This window comes from Strix aluco, chromosome 22 (assembly GCF_031877795.1).
Source record: "Strix aluco isolate bStrAlu1 chromosome 22, bStrAlu1.hap1, whole genome shotgun sequence".
NCBI lineage: Eukaryota > Metazoa > Chordata > Aves > Strigiformes > Strigidae > Strix > Strix aluco.
In genome coordinates, this window is record NC_133952.1 from 859,471 (window position 1) to 880,420 (window position 20,950).

The 20,950-nt window shown below is 55.1% G+C and overlaps 1 protein-coding gene across 2 annotated transcripts in view; it reads right to left on the reverse strand.

Moving 5' to 3' along the window:
• Nucleotides 1–13,954: 13,954 nt before the first annotated feature.
• Nucleotides 13,955–20,950, reverse strand: part of AJAP1 (adherens junctions associated protein 1) — a 44,376-nt gene continuing 37,380 nt past the window's right edge. For both annotated transcript variants that reach the window (XM_074848234.1, XM_074848236.1), the window contains one exon: nucleotides 13,955–20,625. The gene's annotated coding sequence lies outside the window, so the exon portion shown is untranslated. The remainder of the gene's footprint in view (nucleotides 20,626–20,950) is intronic.

Genomic DNA, 20,950 nt, shown 5'->3' on the forward strand with positions numbered 1-20,950 from the left:
AAGCCAGGCTTTGCTGTGACCTGCAAGTAATCGATGGGCGACTCGCTGGTGCTGCGGGAACGGCGAGGCCAGGGCATCGCCACCTTCCATGGCAAGCCATTGCTCACTCGAGGGACCACGGGCTGGCAACTGGGAAAGCCCACAGCAGTCCGAGCTCATGTGTTGTATGGAAGAGATCCCGGAGTCTCAGGCTCAGATTGTAAAGGAATTGGTGAAATTGGGATTGCCACAGCAAGCCCTTGGAGCCGGCAGCTCCCATCGAGGGTGGGTGTGTGAGCACAGCGTTCACATGAAGTGCCGTGTGCGGGCTGAAAGGATGACAGCTCGTTAAACTGATGAGCATTAGTGTCTCTTCCACAACTCCTGACCCACCCCTGGACACAGGATTGGTACCCCGACCCCTGTGAAGGAGAGGTACCCAGCCCAGCAGCCCCCAGGCAGGCTGAGCAGGCTGCAAACCTCAGCGGGAGCAGGGAAGGGTCCAGGCTTTGATGGAACTAGGGGTGGAAGGAAAGGACAGAAAGGGAAAGGAAAGGCGATTATGCATTCAGTTCAGCCCTGAATTGTTCTCCCATTACGTTCAGTAGAGCTTTACAGTGCTTAATTTAAAGTGCTATTCCGTGCAGGAAAGTCATAAAGCAACACGATCCATATTTATTATCTCTTCATGATTCTAAGTGAAATTTTCCCATTTTGTAAGCTTAAGGGAAGGGAGAAAAGGTCCATGCTGCTGCCGCCAGCTCTGCCAGCAGATCACACGTGGGGTCTGCAGCAGCCTGTGCTCTCCGCTTCGCTCGGCCACCTGCACAACGAAGAGGCTGCGGACAAAACGCTGCCCACACCAACATCTGCCTCTGACTCCTGCCCCTCCTCATCTCCCACCCCTGCCCTTCCCGACAGCTCTGCTGCCCCTCCAGGAAAACAAAAAGCAAAGCCTCACGAAAGCCTCTGCGAAAGCATTTCCGAGCCCAGGAGTGCTGTTAGATAGAGACCGGCAGCCTAATTTTTCCTTTTTCTCATTTGACTCCATTGTGAGCAGCTCCCCGCGCATCCCTCCCCCCGTGCCTCTCAGCTACTCTTCTGCCGAGCTCTGCTCCTGCCTATTCTCTGATGCCTCGTTGTCCTGAAAAGTGAACACGAATGGCTGCCAGCTCAAATTAGCGTCTTGCCACACATGGCCAGCTGAAAGGTTGAAAGAGGGGAAAGAGTCAGGATCTTCAAATCTTTCTGTGTCATTCAACTTGCATTAAATACCGTGCTATTACTGAATTTGTGAGAAGGCATTTGGCAATTGGGTCTCCTTCACCTCCTCTTAGAGGGGAACCAGGCTCCTGACAGAGCAGCCATGGAGAAAGCCTGCTTGCACCAGAAACACAGCACAAGCAAGGCTCTGAAAGGAGAATAAACTTCATGCTCAAGAAACAGCAGCCACTGCAGCCCAGCCGAAGGTCCTGAGCGCGGTGTTTTGGCAGAACCTGGTGCTGCGATAGGAAGCCTGGCGCAGGCAAAACCCGTCCCTGCCAGGAGGTGCTGAGGATGGTTATAAAATTGGAAACCGAATAAACAACCTACAATAACAAAATGGCCCCAGAAACACCTGACTGATCAATAACTCACCACAACAGCAGTCCCTGGCTCACGCAGTACAAGTGTAACAACTTGGCAGTGCTTTGCTGCGCTCGTTAAGGAAGATGGGAAACCCTATTTCATTTCTTTGCAAGCACAAATAACTCCAGCGGACTGAACCGGATGAGGAAAACCTTTTATCGGGGGCATTGATTGATTTTATCTGTTGTGCATTTGATTGCTCAGGCTCGGTAGCTAATTAGCACACATGATATTCCTTTGAAAAGGCATTAGGCTGCAAACTAAGCCAATGGAAGCCAGAAACAAACACCACTTAATCTGGACACGTTTTACCCAGTTATTTTCGATTGCCTTCCCAGTCTGCCCTCAAACCCTGCGGAGGGGCATGTGCTTTTTATTGACCAGATAGATGTGGCTGTAATCTCTCTGGAAATGCACATTAAAGGAATTTTAAAATCGGGATTATCTCTGTAAGTAGTCCTTAATGACTCCTTTGCAGCTGTTACAATGCTTATGTAAATATTGCAAGTGAATATTTAAGGCTCTATTAAAGAGAAATTTACTGTGCTGTCCATAAAGCATGGAATATCTCCATAAATCCTGCTGTGCAGGTTGGCTCTCCAAAGCACAACCATTGCCTCCCTGTTCAGCTGTTTCAGAGGTCCTCACCTCCACAGTCCTTCAGCAACTGCAGATAAAACCCTGGAGGCATCCTTGAGAGAGATGCAAGGTCTGAAGGAGACTGGCACCCCATCTCTATCCACTTTGGGATCAAAATGTAGGAATAATGTCCAAGTAGAGAAGTTAAACTAGAAAGATGTAAGAAAATGTGATAGAATTCAATACAAATTAGTATTCCAGGCTAGGAATAATACACATGTATATATGCGCGATTGCTATCAGCACCTTTGTTCCGAAGCTGGAGGAGCACAAAAACAGTAACGAGTCTTCTAACCAGAGCTCGAACCTGCCAGAAGTCGCTGCACAGATGAGAAGAGCCTTTGGCATTTTGTCTGGGCTCATGAAGAGAAAGCCAAAGTAATTCAGACTAATCTTCACTGGAAAAGCCACTTCTCTACAGGATTTGAGCAGCAGATGGACGGAGAAGAGGAACATGGTGAACTTCCAGAGCATCTCCTACCGCCTGGGCACCGCAGTGCCACGCAAACGCCGCGGCTGGCGATAGGCTGGCTGGTGCCCCGCGGTGACACGGTGCCAGCCAGCTCCTCGGCCACCTCCCCAGCTCGGACCCCCTGAGTTTCACATGAAGTGGGTGTAGGGGATGGATATTTAAGCATGGCCTGGAGGCAGGGACCTCACCCCATGATGCTGCCACCGTTGAGATCGGTGACAAGCAGTTTTGATTCTCAGAACTGGCCTCCTGGCTCCCTGCAGAGCGTCTCGGTAGGACATCTGGGAGATGGCAAAGGGCACAAGCTCACGTTGGATTTCTAATGCTTTGTTAACGTGCACAAAGGGAGCACCCCCCACTTGGGCAATCAGCTCATCTGAAGCAGCAAACGCCTCTCATCTGCCCCCCCTTCAATTTGTGTTTTTACAATTCAGTGTTAAATAAAACCCGTTGTCTCTGTGAAGCAGCCCTGCCAGCAGCGACAGCGACGTGTGATCTGTTATGAATCTTGGGTGAGGGCTGGAAAGAGAAAGGGGCTCCACGCCCGACCCCGAGCCCTGCCCGCCCACATCCCGCGATGCCTCAGCGACTGCGGCCGCTGCCCGTGGGCGCGCTGAGAGCCGGGGTGAGGCTGGGACACCCCTGCCCTGGCACCACCGCTCTCATTTCTGGTCCTCCCGCTTTGCGGCGGCACTTGAATTCCAGTGGCAAAATCCACGTGGCCCCAAAGAACCGGACTGGCGCAGCAGAGAGCCCACGGCCCCGCGTTGCACTGCACGGCAGCTCCCGCACAGCCGGGGTGCTCAGGTGCCCGAGCACAGGCAGGGCTGCCTGCACCCCGACCCCAGCTCCTGCCTGCCGCAGAGGGGAGATCCCAGGGCACCCCTCAAAGTGGCACCCACGCTCTTGGGAAGCAGCAAACCTGGTACCGAGGCCGCTGAAGCACACTTAGGTTTTTTAGACCGGATTAGCAGCCTAGCCACAGAAATTTCAGCTTTCCCAGTAACCCTTGGAAAGGGCATTACAATAATCGAAACAAGAAGCAGTACAAGATGAGTGTCTCTAAATTAGGTGGCAATTTTCTTACCCCCCCTCAACTTCAAGGTCTGAGTCTGCCTACACACGTCTCCCCCAACAGCAGCTGGGTTTCCTGGTGCTCAGCCCCGAGCCAAACGGTGCAGCCACGGGTTGCACATACCCAAGACCTTAAGGAGAGGAGGAAACCAAAGATCACAACTAGTAGAATTTTTTTAAAAAAATTATTATTATTGAAAGTTTACAAGTGGGTATAGCATCAGAATCCTAGGAAGATTTAATGGAAAAAAATTAATTTTCCTAAACTAATGAAGTACTTGAGCTCTAGGGCAACAACTGCTAATGGTGCTTCTATCTCAGCTGAAGAGGCAAAAAAATCTGTTTAATAGTAATTTTAAATATAGATTTGAGGATCTTTCCCACAAATCATGAAGTCAGATAAGGACTGCGCATAATAACTTGTCAGATTACATAAATAAAACTGATTTCAAACACTTTAAGAAGAAACACTTTCATTCCATTTGCAAGGCTGCAAGCTCGAGAGCATCTGCACGAACCACCAGCCATTTTAAACCTTCATCTGTGGGAACTGCTTCTGTATATCAGTGGCACCAAATCTCATCAGCATGCAGGCTTTAAAAAATAATTTTAAATTGTATGGAAAAGAGTTTGTTTGGGGAGGGATCTGGGCAGGTTTGCTCAGAGAGAGGAAGAGCTTCCCATGCAAGGGATGATGAGTGGCTGCCAGGGGCCAGAGGGGAAAACTGCCCGGAGAGCCAGGATCAAGGAGATAATGATGCACCCGACAGGGCAGCTCTGGGGTGGAAACCTTGGCTGGTGGCTTGGGGGTGTTTGCCCCTGGGTTTCCATCCCCAGCAAGCAGCAGCCTCGCCGCTCCTGCTGCGCTCGGCTGAGTCACAGCAACACCCTCCATCACGAGCCTCACACGCCAGGGAAGCGCCGGCATCCCTCAGTTTTATCCCTCGTGCGCAGCCGTGAGCTGCCACAGTGCCGAGCTGCTACTTCATATGTAAATAATAGCCGGTGCCGTTACACTTAAGTATGATTTTAGTGTTTCCCTCCTTGAATCCCTTTCCCCTGAGGGCCAAAGCGCTGCGGGCTGACATGTTACAGCCACAGAACCCTCCCGGCAGAGCAGCACCCGCCGCTGCCCCCGGCACAGCGGGCTCGGCATCTCCAGGGGCCGGCTGTCACCGAGATGCGGTCCCTGAGCGGCGAGGGAGCAAACGCCCATTTCTGTGATACGCTGATAATGTCAAGGTGAGTATTAATATCCTCCCCGAACCTCTGGTCTATCAGACTTCAATAACGGGATGCCATGGAGGAAGGAAAAAGCCTCATTAACAAAACCTGCATTAGCACCTCGGGGGCTGCAGATAAGAACTGGGGGACGCGTGCAGTGAGACCCCCAAACCGACCACCCCGGCCTTGGAGCGCTCTTAAATCACGGCCGCTGAGGCGACTGCCCCATCCCCATCTCTGGGGCCCATCGATCACATTTAATGTGACTGTGAATTACCACCCGATTATGCTTCATTTAACGTTGCCGCGAGGGGATGCCCGGGCCCGGCCGGCCTCGCGCTGAACCCTCCTTCCTCCAGCGCCGGCCGAGGAGCCCCGAACTCGTGCTGGGAGGGAGCGGGTCTGCACCCACCAGTAAAACCATGCCGGGGGGCAGTGGGAACTGGGGCTCTGCTGTGGGCACAGCTCCTCCGGGGAGCCCAAAGCGGTTCACTTCTCCAGAACAGAGGGAGAGACCGTTGCCACCTCGAATGCCCTGCTCTTGTCAGTGGTTTATAAACTTTTTACCCAGCTGTAAAATTTCTAATTAACTGAGGTAACTAACCAACGTTGCGTGAACTCAAACTGAGAATATTAGTTAAATACATAATTAAAAATTTCTGCTGCGCTGGTTCCTTCCACCGGTTACGTAAGTTCTACTGCACACGGTGCAAGCGCCGCAGCCCCAGACCCCGTTTTGATGAGTCCCATTCCGGGCAGCGCCAGGGCTGTGAGGAAGGAGCCGTGCTCTGCCCTCCCCTCCTGCTCCCCACTGGGACACGGGGAGGGCACCGGGGGACGCGGTGGCACCGCTGCGGCAGCCCTGGCTCTGGATTGAAGAGGAGCCCTAAGGCCTGACAGAGCAGGAGCCGCTGGGCTGCAGCCCAGGAGCGCGGGCTCTGCTGGCAGGGAGCGAGCTGCAATTAGAGCGAAGCACATATTAAGCTCTTTCTTCCTCAGAATTAACCCTGGGAAATATTCTCCTAGGACCAGCAGCGTCTGGAGATCAACAGTCCGGAAAGCCACAAAGAAAAGAGGGATGGGGAGAAGCCACCAGTCCCAGCTTCCCCAGGTGGTGTGTGCCCTCGCTGGGGAGGGGGAGCCGGGACTGTCAGCGTTTGCATCCCACTGACCACCGGGAAACTTCTGCAGCTCCTCAACGGCGCCAGAAAACACAATATCGTTAATGACTCACCTGCCTCCACACTGCATCAAAAACATCAAGTGGGTCTCATAGCAACTACCAGATTAGCACATCTCCCTGAAAACCAGGCTTCTCACTGCGAGCTGAAGGGCTCGAAGGAAAAGTGTGCGATGCCAGCCTTCGAAAGCGGGGGCAGCTCCCCCAGGCCACCACGCAACCGCCGCAGACAAGCTGCTGCCGGGAGGGACGAGCAGGGGCTGAACTACAGCCAGTGCTGGCTCCTTACCTGCATGTTAAATAACCTCTCCCCCAGGCCAATCAAGCCTGGGAGGCCCCTGCCCCACCGGCACCTGCCTGCCTGCCCTCCTGTCCACCTGTGAAAGGTGCTGACTCAGCACCCAGCCCTCCTGGCCAGGGAGACGGTGGCCGCTGGCCCTCCCCAGCCCCGGTGTGACCTGCTGCATCGCACAACGGGCTTCCAGCAGATGCTTCTCTTTCTGAGATGGATGTGTCCCGGGTGCTGGGGGTCCCTGTGAGGCAGCAGTGGGACTTGGGCTGCCGAGAGCCCCGCTTTAGAGAGCTCTGCTTTGGCTGACACGCATCCAGCTGTAGTTGTTTGGCTGCTATGGCCACTTTTCTTTGCAGGGATTTTCTTGCTTCGTGGCCCGAACGGTGCGTCAAGTCCCAGTAGCCATGGCAAAGCCCTTCTCGCCAGCGAGTGTGACGACGGGCTCTCTGTGGAGCCCCGCCGCGGTTTCCACCCCGCTGCCCTGTCCAGCTCCAGCCTCGGACCCGTTATGTGCATTATGGTCACGGTTTCCCTTTGCTTCCCGCAGCCCTTGTGAGCAGGGAAGAGGGTCCACAGCAGCTTTCTGCTTTAATGTCTGCGCTCCACAAGCCCTTGTGAGACTGCTGAGAGCGGGTACGAGCCCCCATGAGGTTGCAGGAGTGATTTATTCCACGTACACTTTACAGCGGGCTGGGCCGTAGGGACACAGAGACTGTGTCACTCTGGGGAACCCCACCCCGAGCAGTGATGGGCTTCCAAACGCTCGCCAAGCCCTCGAGCGCGGCGCACCGAGCACTCGCTGAGCCCAGGCTGTGAGTGGCTCCAGGACCCGCTGCCGCTTTGCCCCAGCATCTCCAGCCCTTTCTTCATCTCCAGGTTTTATCCCGCTATTGGTAGCACCATCGGTAACACCAGGGAGTGGGGGCAGGATCTCGCGACCCCAGGGCAGCTGTGCCCGACATGCCGTCGCCGCTTCAGGGATTTTGCTCACTGGGCAGCTGGATACGGAGACGATCTCATATGGGAGCGTTTTACAGCTCTTCACAACAAATTATTGGAGGGTGCTTGAAACTCTAGTGCTATTGTGCCATTATCTGTGCCTAATTTTCCGTTCCAGCCCCTAACATTTCAATTTCCCCCTTCACTGATCTCCTGCTTTAACAGCTCTTCCAAACTTTGCTTAAGTTGAGGAGAAGTGCCCATTTGGTACCATTCCTGCTGCATCCTACCGATGCCTCATCTCCTTTTTTTTTTCCAACTCCTTTCCCTTTTCTCATCTTTTTCTCCTTGAAAACACAGCCTCTATTTCCTCGCTCCCCTGGGAATCACGGCACCAGCCCTGCTGCTGCCGGGGCTGCTGCGTTTCCCCCGCTCAGCTCCCTGGCAGGGAGCCTCAGCTGGACTCTGGGAAGGAATTTCACAGCGCTTGTGAACCTTCGCTTTTTCTTTTCTTTCTTTGCAGCCCTCACACCAAGCTCAAGCTGACACTCCACTTGTATAGCTGTATAGCTCCAGCGTGACTTGAGGGCTGTGCTTGGCCAGAAAACCTTCCAAACCCATTCAGAGGGTTAAAGCCCTGCTCGGATGCTCTCCAGCGAGCGCTGCGTCTTTTGGGCCTCTTGTCCCCCCACTGTGTTCGCTCAGTCGATGTGCTGAGCGCTTCTGGCCGGCTGCCACCGCAGAGGCTGCGCTCTCCGGTCTCTTCCCAGCCCCCCGGAGAAAGGATGCTCCCGGGCTCCGGTGGCCGCTGCCCGGTGTCACTCAGCTGTCACCGGGCTTTGTCCCTGCCAGCATGCCATGTCCCCGGATGGGGTCAGCTCCGAAGGGCTCCCTCGCCCGCTCCCAGGCTCCCTGGCACAAGGGACACGCAGGCACCGAGCCAGGACATGGGCTCAGGAGAGGATTTTGGGGGGCTCTTGGCTGCTTCTTCCCCCATATCTGGCCGAGTTGCTCCTAGGGCGGAGGTCACCCTGGGGAGGTGTAAGTAGCTTTGGGAGTCAATTATTTGAAGCCAGATAGCACTAAAACCTGCCAGCCCCGAGGGAAAAGGTTTTATTTGCATTTTAAATATTAGCCCTGGCTCCTGTTCTTCAGCCACACACTCCACCTGACTTGCAAAAATGTTGGTGGGATAAGGGTAGCGCCTCTGAGCACGCACGAGCCAGCTCCTGCCCGGGCAACGGGTGACACACGGCCGCAGAAAAGCCCCAGCGTCCCCATTTCTCTGCCCAGGAGGGCCACAGGCTCCTGCCTTCTAAAACCCCGAGAGAGTAACAGTGCAAATATACCAGCCCAAAGCATTAACGGTGGCGATGTGGGATAGTTCCCAGCTGAGCAGCTCTCTGGGCTGATTGAAAGGAAATTGGTGAATGTGGGGCTTTTCTTTACCAGGGCCTGTGATCACGGCTAATTGCTTCGATGTACAGGTTTATGGACTGTTACATGGATATTGCTCTTCTCATGGCTTCACAAAACCATTTTATAAATGGCACTGGCTGGGATCCACTGCTCTGTGTGTAGCTGCTGGTCTGGATGTCAGCGCGGAGTCTGAAGCAAGGAGAAGGAAAACACGAATGAGAAATAGATAGGGAAAAACAAATGTCAAGCTGTGCTTTTTATAGACAGAGGGCAAAGTGCTGGCCAGCCTTTTAAACACGGAGAAGTAGAGAAAGATGTGCTGGTAATTGGAAATGTGCGCCCGGGGGAGGACAGCCTGGCTCCTGTACCCCCAGGCAGTCAGGACAGCCGGCCGGCCCTGGAGCGGGATGCCGTGCTCTGACTCCCTGTGTCGGGCTCTGCTCCACTGAGACAGCAGCACAGCCTGGGCTTGGGCTGTTCCAGACTTGCCCCGGCCCCGGAGCCAGCGAGGTAGGAGAGAGGAGACTCGGAGGAAAGCACTGAGCTGTCATGGAGTGGATGCCCCTTCTCAGGCAAAAAGGGGATGAGGGTTGGCCCCCCTGTTACCATCATGAACAGAGCAGGCCTCGGGGTTAGCAGAGAACTCGGAAATACTGAGTGGCAACCAGAGGCTGGATTAGCACCGCTTAACTATGGCTTTTTCCGGGAAACGAAAGCCCCAAGGCCATGCCTGGGCCACACGTGTTAATGTTGCCCACCGGAAACATCAAGCGATGCTCTCCAAACCAGGTGATGTATTTCTAAACACGCTATCGAAGGCCAGAGCAAGTATCAGGCAAAGAAATCAACTGTTCCCTGATCTAAGCTGACTGAAATCAATCGCTGCAGGGGGAAAATGCAGTCAGCCATGTCTAAGTCCTTTGACAGGTCAATAAATACTGCACCTGAGAGGACACGGCTCGCCCGCGGAGGTGGACGTGCTTCCCCTGGCATCGCTGCTTGAGTGACACCCTGCTCGGGCAGTGGGCAGGGACCCTGTGCTGGGTGCTCCAGCGTGCAGCTGCCCTCGGCCTCGCACGGGGCTTCGCATGGGGCTTCGCATGGGGACGGTGCATTGTCACAGCCCTGAGGTCCCACCGGGGCTTTTGCTACAGCACGGCCCGTGATGGGCCTCTGTGGCAGCAGAGGCGAGGAGGGGGCTCCCAGGATGGCCACCACCAGCTCCTGCCTCCCGCTCTCTGCTCCAGTCACGTCACTTATTCACGCTTGAAAATCTGCAAGGGAAAGATAATAACAACCCTGAAGAAACTCTGTCCCCATTTTGGCCTGACAAGGAACTAAGATAAATGTGAGTTTTCAGTTAATATGCTCGGAGGATGAACAGGAACAGCAAGGATTTCATTCTGGTAAGTTTATTAAAAACATATAGACATGTCACTCCTGGCAGAGCTGAACAGGTCCCGGAGTCTCAGGGCTCAGGTCGCATCAGCGTCAATAAAACCCGAGATTAGATCTAACACCAGCCTGGCGTTTGGATCCTGTGAATCGCATCCACGTGTGCTTCCTGAGTCTTCAGGAGAAGACACGAGTCCCATCGGGGAGCGGGTCCCCAGCGCAAGCTGTGGGCAGTTGCCATGCTCCCCACCCCAAGCAGGCAGGCAGAGGAGACCCGTGGGCTGATCCCACCACGGGTTGATCCCAACCATGGGCTGACCCCAACCATGGGCTGATCCCACCACAGGTTGATCCGAACCACAGGCTAATCCTAACCACGGGCTGATCTCAACCACGGGCTGATCCTAACCATGGGCTGATCCCAACCATGGGCTGACCCCACCCATGGGCTGACCCCACCACAGACCGATCCCACCACAGACCGATCCCACCACAGACCAGCCCCGCCACGGGCTGCACCGGCGCTTTCCGTGCAGGCCTCCTCCACTGCGGCATCCTCGGGGCTCTTGCTTTCCAACGCCCTCCTGCCATAATTCATCTCTCTGCTGAGAGGCTGTGCTGCTTCAGACTGCTTATTAGCACAAATTGCCTGGCAGTAATAAAACGCTCTCTCAGCGCTCGTCATTTATTGGGCATGCACGTCCGTGGCCAAATGTTGAGATGCAAGCCCCGCCGCCTCGGCAGCACACCCTGCCGCAGGGCTGCGGCCGGGGGCTCGGCGTAAGGCTGGGGAAGATGACCCATGGTCTGCTTCAGCGACTGATAGCACTAATAAACCCTCCGTTTTGCAATGGAACTTTCTGATGAATCAAATAATTCCAATTTGAATAAAACATTTTATTCAAAAAGGCCAGACACGTTTGGGCTGTGGCACCCGCCGGGAGCCGGATGCACGCTGGGGTCTGGTACCCAGCCAGGGAGGGGGGAGCCTGGGGTAGGGCCGAGCTTGCTGCTGGCATCTCCTCCACAATCATCGCTGCGGTGGGGCAGCGAGCTCTGTCCCGGAGCCACCGTGCCTCTGGCCACGGGCACCCACACACGGCCCCGGCCCCGGTCCCCAGCCCCACAGGGAACTAGTGGTGCTTGGAAAGGGTGCAAAGCGTGGAGGTCTGTGAGACCCATCAGCTCGGATGATGTACTCAAACTTCTAATAAGAAATAGCACTCAATATAGCACATTTCCAGCATTTATTGAACTGAAGTGCCTTCTACTGCTTCAGTGCTGAGCCCTGAAGCCTGTCCTGGATGATTTAAGAATGATCCATCTGGAAAATGATGCAGACAATTTGTTACATCCAGCCAGAGAGCCATAGAAACCACAATAACAAGCTTAAATGATTTCAGCATCACTAAATCATCCAGCTCCAGCCAATCTTCCCTCAAAGCCACCGCCGGGGTGGGGTCACCGCGTCGCGCACACCTCCTCTTCCCGAAGCTGATGCTCCTCCTGCAGCCCAGCCTGGCGCCAGGAGCCCGGCTCCCAGCGCACGTCTTGCGGGGCACGGGGACACCAGCACAACCAGTTCCTCTCGGCCTTTACCCCTTTCCACCTCCCCCCTGCCCCAAATCCCTTCTGCGAATAAGGAAATAAGACCAGCTTAAAAAAAACCTTCCTTGGTGGGCTCCTCCTTCTGCAAGCAGCATTGTTGCATGTTGATGGTTACTACCTAGCCCTGGAAAAATCAGGGCTTCATTTTTCAAAATAGCATGTTGATTGATGCTTAAAATATCTCCAGCAATTACTTCGCCCCGGTATAATTATAATAATTAAACTTGGATAATGCTTAGTCCTACTTTTTAACAGAACTGTGCGCTGCAGCATCAGTGTGCTCGTGTTTTGTTTCCAGCCTCCTTTTCCAGCCTCGCCCCGCTGCTGGGCTGAGGCAGCCCTGAAGGGATGCAGAGATCGCAGCCTCCAGCGCTAAAGAGGGGACATTGACCCAGCCCAGGCCCCTCCGGCCCTGGGGACTGCTCCAGGATCACGGTGGCTGCGCCCTGGTCCTCATTGCAGGGTGGATGAGAGGCAGAGGGGACGCTCCTGGCTCCACGCCGGGGGTGCTGGGTGCTGGAGGGGGCCAAGGACGGTCGGTTCTGGGGGCTGGCTCTGCGGGGACGCCGTTTTGGCTGGTTCTCCCCTTTGGCTGCAATGCAGAAAGCTGAGCTGGGCGGGAACTCCTGCTGCAATGGTCTTCGGTGGAGCCCAAGAAGTCACCCGAACAGCAGAGCGGCAAGGAGCTGCTGCCTGCTCCCGTGGCAGTGAGAGGCTGTCAATCCACGTGAGCGAACCGTGCAAATCCGTGTAGCCCCGCGCAGCACCCACCCCCCCGGGCCGTTCGGCTCCTCCTCGTCCCCCACGTCCCCTCTCCCACGCTGCACGGCTCAGCACAATATTTCTCCTCTGCTCTCCCAGCAGCGACACTCGCAACAATTCAGGCTGGTGAGTACGTTTCCGGCTGTGATAAATAGCAGGGAAAGGAATGAGATCCCAACACTGTATTTCATGCCCCGAAATCCCACTTGTATCTGGAAACGAACAGGGCTCTCCGGCTGATATATGCAGCTCCGGGGCCATTCGCATCCTGTTAGCTTGTACACATTGTCACAGTGATTTAAGCTGGCAATTTGGCCCTAAAATGAAGAGCATCTCACTTTTTCCCTCCCTATTTTCCTATATATTTTCCCACAGAAGAGATCTTTTGGGGAGGATTTGGCTGGGCTGGGGACGGGTGGCATCCCCGGTCCTCATTTCAGTGTGTCGTCAGGGGCCCGGCACCACGGCAGAGCCGCTGCCACAGCCTGGGAGCGAAAGCAGCAGGTGGCTGTGCCGAGCTCCGTCCTCTCAGGTCGTCCCTCTTCGAAGTCGACACAGACACTCAGAAAGGCTTTTTTTCCCGTTCTAGGTCAGATGGCGTTTCAAAGAAGAGCAGCCGCGCCGTCGCGGGGAAGGGGAGGACGCCGGCAGGCGCGCAGCAGGGCTCTGGAAACTGTCCCCGTTGCCCGGCGAGCTGGGCAAGAGCCTCCTCCACGCGGTGCCTGGGCCCTCGCGTCCGTCTGTCCGTCCGGCGAGCAGAGCGCAGCTGTGCGATGGCAGGGCCGGCCCCAGTGTGAACCATCAGCACCCATTTCAACCCAAATTCACAAACAAAAGAATACCATTTTAATACACATCTGCTCACAGCAAAATGTCTCTTTATGTACAACATGTACCTAGGTTAAGCAATTCCATAATGCCCGCTTACCTTATTGCATAGCTGTTTATTTAAAGCATCATTAGTGACATTTAATCAACTCCCTAACTGTCCTATTAACGGGCTTCCCTCTTTCACGTGCTTCATCCAAATGCACACACACGGGTCCCCCTCCAAGCCGTGGGGAACACGGGGTGAGCCTGGGGACCCAGCACCCTCTTGCCTCCACCCCAAGCTGGGTGCTGCCGCGGTGGGAACCCCGAGGGGATGCACGAGACCCTCCTCCCGGGATGAAGGCAGGGCTATTCCTTGCCCGAGGGGTGCGCAGCTGGGGATGTTTCTCCAGGGAAGCCCCTGGGCTCCTTCTTGCCGAGGGGTTGGCCCCCCCGTCCCCTGAAATGACCCCGTCCCCTCCCCACAGGGACCGCGGCCGCCGCGCGGAGGAACCCAGTCACCACCCGACTGCGCGGTTCATATCAGTTTTAATAGCAACATCAGAGTACTAAATATACACAGGGAAATCGGTATAGGGTGGCATTTACAGTGCTTCCAAATACACAGCTTCCAAGTACAGAGACAAATTAAAAACCACTCGGGAAGGAAACAGTTCTCGCCTGCGTGGCCCCGCGGCAGCCGGCTCCCCGGCACCCCGCTGCCATCACCCCGGCTCGCACGAGAGCACCACACACGTAGGTGCCGGATGCCTCGTGGCGCAGGGTTTTCCCAGGAAAATAAAGAAGTACTCAGTGATGTAAAACCGGTTACAAAGTAAAAGCTGTCTCATGTTAGAAAACGGTTTTTGGCAAAATAAAAATAAAGTGTAAACTTCACTGTACATGTCCTATCAAACAAAAAAATAAACCCCTCGGAACCTAAAATAGAAGAATCTGGGTCAGAAATCTGTGCCCTTAGTGTACATTTTTGTGCAACATATACTTTTTTCTCAAAGTAAATATTTTCTCCACTCGTGACACTATTAAAAATGTACCTACAAACGCTGAGAATAACTCTTAAAAATGCGTGAGAAGCGTTACATGAGATCTGGAGACCAAACCCACGGACTTCTGAAATGGTGAGGGATTTCTTGCTGGTTTTGAAAAAATCGCTTACAGATTTTATACCTGGTTGAACCAAAATTCCAACCACATTCATCCTGAAATGGGTGGGCTGAGATAGTATATATATATTTTTGTTCTATTTTATTTTTTTTTTTTTTTACAAAATATATATTATGTGTAGAATATCTACTATTTAACTACCATTTTAGCTGAACGACCTTCCTTCGCAACAAGCTGCCAGTGGAGAAGAGGTAACCTGAATTCTGCCCCCGCACGCTCTCCCACGCTGGGTTTGCCGTCGCCGCTCCGACCTCCCGGCCGCAGCACGGAGGGTGCGGAGGCCAGAGCGCCCCGCGGAGCTGCCTCCCCCCGGCCTCTCCCCCGCCGCCGCGACCGGCCGCCCTTTGCTCTAGCTGGGAAGACAGAGTGAAGGTAAACGATCAGATTTGGAGAGATGGGGCAGCCGCCCCGGACCCGCTCTGCCCTGCGCGCCTGCGGATGCTGCGGGATGACGCTGCCCTCGGGACACCCCAGATTGCAAAAATCAGGGGCTTCAGCACCAAACCCAACCAACCCGCCCACGGTACCCGGAGGTGCTGCGACACGGTAGCTCAGACCTGAAGCCCCAAACCAGCCCAGTTTGGTGCAGAAAAGAGCCCAGCGGCACCGGCCGCAGCGAGCAGCCCTGCCCACAGCCCTCGCCCAGGGAGTCGCGCCAACTCCCCGGCTCGGCAGGAGCAGCGAGTCCTGCAGCTCCCGCTCGGCGTTTGCAAGGAGTTTTGACAGAGGAGAGGTGCCGTGCGGCCCTGGGAGGTCTGGGCTTGCTGTAGAGCCCGAGGAAGGGCCACAGCCTCTCCTCTGCCAGGGAGAGAGCAGGGCTGGCCCAGCTCCCTGCAGTGAGAAGGGCTTGGCTCAAGCTCTTCTCTCTCTAAGATAGAGCCACAAGCAACCCACGGGCACCCCGCTACACGCCTGGGGGATTCAGCAGCCTTTTGGCAGCTGGGAGGCATTTCCTAGTAACCAAGGGGCTAAGAAATCCGTAAAATGAACCGAACAGCAACAAGAAGCAGCTAGCTGGAAGTTTACGGCAAAGCAAGGAGCAAAACTTCTTTTCTTTCCAAGCTGCCAGATCCACAATGGAACAAAACCCAGTAAAAAGCTCCGGTTTTCCAAGGAAAGGGCACATGGTTTTGCGAGGGGGTGGCGGGCACCCGATGCCGTGTCCGGGCTGTGCTCCGGGCCGCGCCCCGCGCCCGCGGCTGCTCACCGGGATTTCCTGCACGTCCATCGAGTCCCCGCAGCCCCGGACCCGGCGGGGCCGCGCACAAGGGACGTTCACTGCCCTGCAGCTCGCGAGCCGCTGCTCAACCCATCGCGATACAACCGGTGCCGCCCAGCGCACGGGGCTGTATTTCATGGCGGAACATTTCCTGCTCCCTGCACAACGCTGCCGGGCTGGAAAACGGGCTCAGCTTCTGCATGAGAACAGAAAAAGCCCTAATCCTCCACACACACGTGAGTCCTTTCTGCCCCCACACAGGGGCGAGACCCCACTGCTCGGGTGAGCGGTTCCAGCGATTTAAAGTACCTGGTGGGACAAGCGTTGGCCAAACCTCCCCCGTTATTGTCGGACAGGCTTTGGGCTGGCTCAAGCCAATGAAACCCGGCACGACTCCCGCCAGCTGAGGATGAAGGTTTGTGTCCGGCAAGGGCAGCGATGGAAGGAGCCCATCTAGAGCCACCACCTGTGGCTGCGGCAGCCAAAAGACCTCGGGGTGAGCCGATGTGGCCAAAACGTGGCAAAGCTCACAAGGGGACGTGTTTGCCAACGCCACGCTTGCCTGCTTTTTCTCTGGTGTGAAAGATCTGCGCAACAGGTCTATTCCATGAAAACGTGACTATGTTTTCATTTCTTTCTTTTTTTTTTTTTTTTTGCTTTCCTCAATAGCAGGGAATGAAATAACCACAGTTCATTTCTCTTTACTATGAAAGACACTGGGATGCTTGGATCCTGCCTCGTAAATCACCGCATTTGCAGCTCCAGCCCTTCCCTTCTTTCTTCCCTCCTTTCCTTCCTCCTGGCAGTTGTCCCTTGGTGTGCTTGCCATGCATAGGGATGGGAGGGTTTCTCTGATAAAGTGCAAGTGCTGTTGGTCCTTATAAATAAGGGAAGATTGTGCATCTACTTTTGTTCCCTGGTTCACCGCCCATCTCCCGGTGACCAGGACATGTCCTTCTGCAGACTATGTGGAAAGCTCATGCAAGTCCTGGACGTCAGAAACCTGCTCTCGTCATCTGGGGTCAAAGTTATTTGCCTTCATTCTCTCTCCCTGACACACACACACGGACACACACACACACACACACACACCTCCCTCCTTTTTTTGTCCTTGGAGCAGGGTGCTGGGCTCGGGGCAGGGCACCACCCTGCCAGCCCCAGCTCCACCCGACAACTCCCCTTCAGGCAGCGGGTTCCATACACACAGAAACACAGAACGATGCTTCAAACGCTCGGGAACGAGGAGTTGAGATATATTTTATGATGTCAGATTGCTATCGAGATTACACTGGAATACCCGCAAGAACTACCAGGTGCAGCCAGCACATACAAATAAATACGAAGATCAATGGGTGAAGCACAACGGACGCGGCTCCCGAGCAGGAGTGGACTGATGATGCCAGCAAAGTCAAACAAAGAGGGAGAAATCAAAAACGTGCCAGGAAGGGTATTTTGCATGGGCTGCACCATTTACAGCAGTAAAACACAGAAGCTCCAGTACACTGGGATGACAGATCACCCTGGAGCAGTCGCTCTTCGCGCGGGTTCTGGCTGACCCCCCTGCACGGAGCCTCTCGTGAGTGCAGCCCTGGGGGGAGCAGCTCTGTGGGGGCTCCCCTGCGCAGCCGCCGAGCGAGGGCACCGGGAACCCAAGCAAGGCAACGCACCGCACTCTTCACTGCACCCTGCCGCAGCCCAAAGCCCCCCCAGCCGTGTCTCCCCGCTTGGGGGCGGGCCCCTGGGACACCCTGAGGGCCAATGCTCCCTGTGTTTCCCAGGAAAGACTAAAGCTTTGGGGGGGTCACTCCTCTAGCCCAGGGCATCCCGGGGAGGCATTGGACGCCCCGGAGAGCTGGACACAAGAGCCGCCCGGCAGACCCCCCCCTCTGACCAGTGCCCAGCCCTGCCATGGGAAGGTTTCCTCTCGCGACACCCAGAGAGAAGAGCAGAGCTCCTCCCCACTGCACGAGTCTAAGGGGACCCAGCGCTGTTAAATACGCCCCAACAGCGAGACCCAGCCCCGGGGACATGCATCTCTGTTGCCGCCCGTGCCCGCCCAGCTCAGCACCCATGAGAAACCACTTCGGCAGAAGGAACGGGCTCAGTCCTAGACTAAAACCTGGCCAGGAGCAATGGGAGCAACAGGAACCCCTCTCCTCCTCCTCTCCAGCTGCCCATCGGCATCAACCCTGGTGCAGAATGTGCCCGAGGCGATGCTCGAGGCTCATTGGAGTCACAGGGAATGTTGGCAACGCCCTTGGAGAAGTTTGGTTCAAGTCTGCAGGTAATTGTCGGGTCCAGCAAGGAAGACTTCTTCCTGGGGCAGCTTCCAAAAATTCAGGAAAAATAATCCAGACTGTGCAATTCCATCAGAAAAGGACAAAAAGGGATATGGAAACAGACTGCACACATGGCTATGTGCAATACCAAAAGTTTCTACCTTTTTTTTTTTTTTTTTTTTTGTTAAACTGCACGTTCATTATAATAAAGAAATGGAGCTGAATAATTAGTGGATGAGTAGAAATGTTTCCGGACAATTCTAAAAAATCGCTAGCATTTACGAAGGGCAGTTTACAAAAAGAACTGGAGGACTTTGGTCTGAACTCTGCTGTCGTTCCCACCCACATCACATCAAAGCAACCCAACCAAGCCCCACCTCGGTGTCTGACAGGAAGCAAGACCCTCCCGTGAATTGTTACAGCGCAGTCGCCCGGGAGCCCTCTGCAAGCTTCGCCTTGGCACGATCTACGTGGGCAAGCCTGGGCTTGGAGCAGGACACGTGTTAAAGAACAGAAGCAAACCGGGGCGAGACACCGGGCAGGTTGGGAGGCCCCAGCCCGCTGCTGCCATCCCCCGCTCCTGCCTGGCTCTGCCAGCCGCGCCGGTTTGGAAGGGGACGGCACGGCACAGCATGGCACGGCACGGCACGCCGCACCAATGGCAGCACCCGGCTCCATGGAAGGACTTGAACCGGGGGCTTGCGGGCAGGCTGGCGTGCTCACCCACACCCACCAAAACAGCCACCCCAGCAGGAGCTGCAGGGGCGATGGGATGTGTTTCTAGAGCAACACACCAAACCAGAGCCAGCAGAACCGTACTTCCCTGGCAAACTGTTGGGCAAAATTCCCTTTTGAACGCTATTAAATGATCCCCATGGTTGTGGACAGCGGGCCACCTCCTCTCCTGCCACAGCAGGCCAAGCCAGGACCATGAGAGCCAAGGAAGAGGCTCCCTGGAGCTCACTGGCCACAGCCGGGGTCAGGAGGCAACGGGCTCGTTCCTCTCTTGTTTCTCACAAAGGGCTGAGCAAGCTTTGGTGTTGTGGCCAATTTAGAAACCATTTTCCAAAAAAACTCCCACATCCCACTCCTGAATTTTGTCTCATGCCAAGAGAGGCCTATCCTTTGAAAGTCCACTCCTAAAACCCATCCCTGGCCAGCCCTGAGGTGTCACGCCCAATACAGTGGGGACCGCAGCTCTGCGAAACAAAGGGCAAACACCGGCTTTCGGCCTTTTTCCTGTCTGCCGTGATGACATATAGGGCTACCAAAGTCTGGAAATACCCTTCACCACCGCCTCAAGCTGCTACGGGCTGCCAGGAGCCGGGGAACCTGCCTGTGGCAAGCTCCCTGCCCGCCCCGCGTTGCCCCGCGCGCCGCAGCCCTGCTCCTGGGAACACGGCGCACGACACCGGATCGGCCGTGGGGTCTGTGGGGAGCGGCACCCGCCGACCACCCCGTGAGCCCTGCAGCAGCCTCGCCGCGGCGTTACGCCTCCTCTGGCCTCCCACAGCAGGAATGCACTTTGTGAATTCGGCTCAGAGCATCCTTCTAGCTATAATCCCAGCCCGTTTCTGTTCCCCTCTCCTTCCAGACCCGCCTCCGGAGCGCTCCACCATCCCTGCTGGAGCTGGGGGAGCCACGGGGCAGCGCAGCCGCGCTCCGGCTGGTTTTCGGGAAGCCTCACCCCGCTCCCCGCCAGGAGCCAGTCGCGCAGCCCCGGCCATCCCCCGCCACGCGCCTCTGTGGCCACGTCGCCACCACTGGAAAAGCATTTCCAAAAAGAACCAAAACTATATATATATATATATGTATACATACATATATATGTTTATACATACACACACACACGTATATATATGTATATATGTCTACCTATATATACACATATAGGTTTGAAAGGCAAGCTGCCAAAGTAGAAAACATCGGTTCACCTAGTTTGTATTATGCGTGTTAAAGAAACGAGACTTTTAGCCCATGACATCTTCTTTAAAAATGAGTATTTAAGATCTTCAAAAATTGCTACAGTACAAAAAGTGTTTGTGTGTGTATATATATATTTTCTCTCTACATATATCGCAGGTATGTATGCGTATGGACCGGAATGAATGACCCCACCAGAAGAGACGCCCCACTCGTCCTCCACAACGTTTCTAGGCGTTATCGACTCAGCTTCGGCTTCTCGCGAAGTCTTTACATCGGTACATGGCACATAATGGTATTATTGGCACAGGTTCAGAGTCACAGTCCACGTCCAGGCTCCAGGCGCTCAGTCCTTCCCTCGCAGTCCCTCGCCGGTTCCTCTTCCTCCACGGGATTCTTTGCTCGCACATTTGTCCTTCTCTTCTCCAAAAAACGCGCTCTTTGCGAAACGCAGTTACCTATAGGCGTGTTCATTTTTATAAAAATATATTTGGCCCATAGAACGCTGCTCTTTGAGTCTCCTACTGGTAAACAGAAATGGTAGGTACAGGTAACCCATTATTTTTTTATATTTTTTACAGGTTCACCAATGGAATCCTGTTAAGGACGAGAAGAAAAACAAAGATTAAATCATGACAGGGAAACACATCACAACTCGCCTCGCTCCGATGCCCCCCAGGAGCCCGGAGGCTTCCCCCTCCTCCCGGCCGCGGCCCAGCGGGGCTCAGGGGAGCAAACAGGCGAGCGTCCCGGGGGAGCAGGGTATGGAGGAAGCGGGATGTCAGCGACCTCCCCCTCCCCAGCTGCCAGTCTGCGTTCGGGACTGGGACCACCAGTTCTGCCTCCCCGGAGCAGCCCCAGCCCTGCCCAGCTCCTTCGCAGCCGTGTCTCGGGGGCAGCCTCCTGCCCGGGGACGCACGCG